The sequence below is a fragment of the Macadamia integrifolia genome, unplaced genomic scaffold, assembly GCF_013358625.1.
Source record: "Macadamia integrifolia cultivar HAES 741 unplaced genomic scaffold, SCU_Mint_v3 scaffold3366, whole genome shotgun sequence".
Classification (NCBI taxonomy): domain Eukaryota; kingdom Viridiplantae; phylum Streptophyta; class Magnoliopsida; order Proteales; family Proteaceae; genus Macadamia; species Macadamia integrifolia.
Window position 1 is genome coordinate 15,975 of NW_024869433.1, and position 3,320 is coordinate 19,294.

A 3,320-nucleotide genomic window follows, 5' to 3' on the forward strand; every position below is an offset into this window, starting at 1 on the left:
GGATTCTCTTAGAAACAGAGGAAATGAAAATTAAGTGGCATACTATGAGAAATAGAGGAAATATAAGGAGGAAAGAAACAAACACAAAACCACTTTTCCTTGAAGTCTTACCAATAATTTTAGTAGGACTTTGGAAATGAGTTGGGTGGAAAAGGTTACCTACCACATCAGTAAATAGCAATTATTGCAGTAAATAACTTAGTCTTGTAAGTTTCTCAACCTACGGAAATAGAAAAGTTTATATTCAATTAGTATCCAAGCTGGTTGTTGACATACTAACTGGTAGGGGTGTCAATCGGTCGGGCCGGTTCGGTTTCGATCGGGCTTAATCGGGCTTGAAGAATTTTAAAGGTTGCATCGTGTCCGCCCATTTAACTAATCGGGCTTAGTTAGTGAGGGCATGGTACACTTTATATTCGGTCGGTCGGTCTTGGGCCATAATCGGACTATTAAAATCGAGCCTTAATCGGGTTTTAGTTGGGCCTTAACCGGGCCACGGACATGTTTAATGTTAAACGGGCGTAACCGGTTTTTAAACGGGTCTTCTTTAATTGTTGAGTTTAATTGTATTACTTCTTTAAATAGAGAGGAATCTACTCTCTTCCAAGTCACATATTTAAAAACATCACAAAAAATCCAAATCATTGATCTAACATCCTCATAATTAAATTATTTAGAAACATCATAAAAAATCCTAAATCCTTATCCTGTCCAAACATCCCACAATTAAAATATTTAGAATCATAAAAAGTCCTAAATCCTTGTCCAAGCATCTCATAATTACAATATTTAGAATCATAAAAAGTCCTAAATCCTTATCCAAGCATCCAACAATTAACATATTTAGAGGAATCTACTCTCTTCCAAGTCACATATTTAAAAACATCACAAAAAATCTAAAGCATTGATCCAACATCCTCATAATTAAATTTTTTAGAAACATCATAAAAAATCATAAATCCTTATCCTGTCCAAGCATCCCACAATTAAAATATTTAGAATCATAAAAAGTCCTAAATCCTTGTCCAAGCATCTCATAATTAAAATATTTAGAATCATAAAAAGTCCTAAATTCTTATCCAAGCATCCCACAATTAACATATTTAGAAATATCACAAAAAATCTTAAATTCGTATCCAAACATCCCCAAAGTTAAATATTTAGTTACATGACTCAAAATTATCCTGATTTCGTCCAATCTGGAGTGCTTCAACATCAATCCCACCTAATAGAAAATAGATGAAGCATAAAAATTAGTAAATATAAAGATAAAAGATAGCGAATATGTCATAATCAAAGAACAAGAATGATATTACCCATGGAATTTCACCTAACAGACTAAACATTAGCTGCAGTAGATGCATTAGAAGATCTTTGTGTAGGTTCTACTGTAATATTAGTATCACCACTCACATCCAAAGACAACACATTACCCAAAGCATTAGCCAAATCATTGGCATCATCAACCGGTTCAGCTTTAAAAGTGTACAAAATGAAGAAGAGGACATGTAAGATATTAAGATTATGACAAAAAAAATGCGACGAAGCAACATTTGTTTAACGGATGAAAAATGTATATTTACATAGTTTGAAACATGCTTTCTACATGAAAGGTAATATATGGATGCATCACAAATTGAATGGAAACAAGATAATAGATACTAGAGCGTATGAAAATCTCTTCATATTTTCCAATCACATTGTTCTGAGTTGCAAATTCCCAAGTCCACCCATGACTTCAGAACTTCAATTCTGAACATTTGTAAGAAATAGGGCATTTACACCCTTCAGTTCAAACCCACCTCCACAACTTTCAATTCTAACCGCTTATTTAATAGCTTAAGACCACAAAATACCATCCAAAATTCAATTCTCAACTTTTAATCAAAAAATCCAATGCATGAAAAGCAGAGGAAGCCCTTCAAAGAGAATGAGATAGCTCAAGCTGTCATTCTCAGACAAAAACAGAGGCCAAATACAGAACTCTGCTCTTTATTTTTCTTGACCATTCATACAAAATTTTCCTTGAATTTTGTTATGATCATGGCATTAAGGTTGACAAAGGTAATTGATTTGCATGGTATGACACCAAGCTGGAGCATGACCAAAAGAACATTGGCAAACATTATAGATTGAAGACATGTTCAGAATTTTATTTTTCTGTTCATCATCTAATTCAATATCCCTTGCACAACCATTAATGGGCATTTACTCTTAACATGTACTACCAATGTTAACTGTAGCAAATGAAAGCAGATCTAAAAACTCAGTGATCTAATCACAAAAATCCAAGAATCACAAAATGTCAAGAACAAGAACAAGATATATATAAGTTAAAACCCTTTAAGTATTTTGTTTAGAGTCTTGGTGGGTTCGAACCACCATAAACTTGGCATTACCCCAGGTGCTCTACCATTTTGAACTAAAGATTCCTTACCTGCAAAAAACTTGTCAGTAGCAATTCTAAGAACTTCACATCTACAAAAGTTCAAACAGTTATGGATAGCCTTGTAAGGTTGATATGGAATAATTTAAAGCAATGTGAATGTATAAAAAAAATACCAAAAAAAAGGGTACTTCATACCTTAGGGTTCGCGAATGGTAACAGGGGGTGTAAAAGAGAGATCAGTTGCAGGAGGGAAATCAGTTGCAAGAGCCTCGACGAGAGAGATCAGTTGCGCAGGAAGGTGAAAGAACCAGGGGGCTTTGCCATGTTTCGAAATTGCCCACAAATTCTAGGCTTAACCGAGAGAGAGAATGAGAGCCTTCAAAAGATAGAACAATGAGAGCATGTAAGAGAGAGAACAAATAGATGACAAATTCCTCTGTAGCACAAAAAAAAAGAAAAAAAAGGAAAGAAACTGCACTGCATACCTTAGGGTTCACGAATGGTAACAAGGGGTGTAAAAGAGAAATCAACTGCAGGAGCGCGTAAGAAAGAGATCAGTTGTAGGAGTTCCTGATAGAAATAGCATGTGCACAAGATTGGAATCGGCCACAACCTTCGAAATAGCTCACCAAATGAAGATAACTGAGAGAGAGAGCGAGAGTATGTAAGAGAGAGAACAGTGAGAGCATGTAAAATAAAGAACAACGAGAGCAACGAAGAGAGAGAATAGAGCTAGAAAGGTAATATATCTTCTTTTTTTGCCCCAGAAAGCGAGAACGGACAGACACAGAGAAACAAAGCGAATGGCGAATCGACGACGACAAAGACCACAGCGGCGGCCGCGGTAGTGTTAAACGAAGAGAAAGGTACTAGGGTTTTTGGTTTTTTTCTTTTTAACTCTTTCATATGGGGGTAAAATAGGTATCTTACA

General features: G+C 35.3%; 1 long non-coding RNA gene across 1 annotated transcript; it reads right to left on the bottom strand.

Moving 5' to 3' along the window:
- Window positions 1-1,053: 1,053 nt before the first annotated feature.
- On the bottom strand, window positions 1,054-1,447 carry LOC122068043. The gene is made up of 2 exons (XR_006136952.1): window positions 1,331-1,447; window positions 1,054-1,225 (listed from the first exon to the last, which is right to left on the bottom strand). It is a non-coding gene; the product is annotated as an uncharacterized LOC122068043 (long non-coding RNA).
- Between the last annotated feature and the right edge of the window lie 1,873 nt (window positions 1,448-3,320).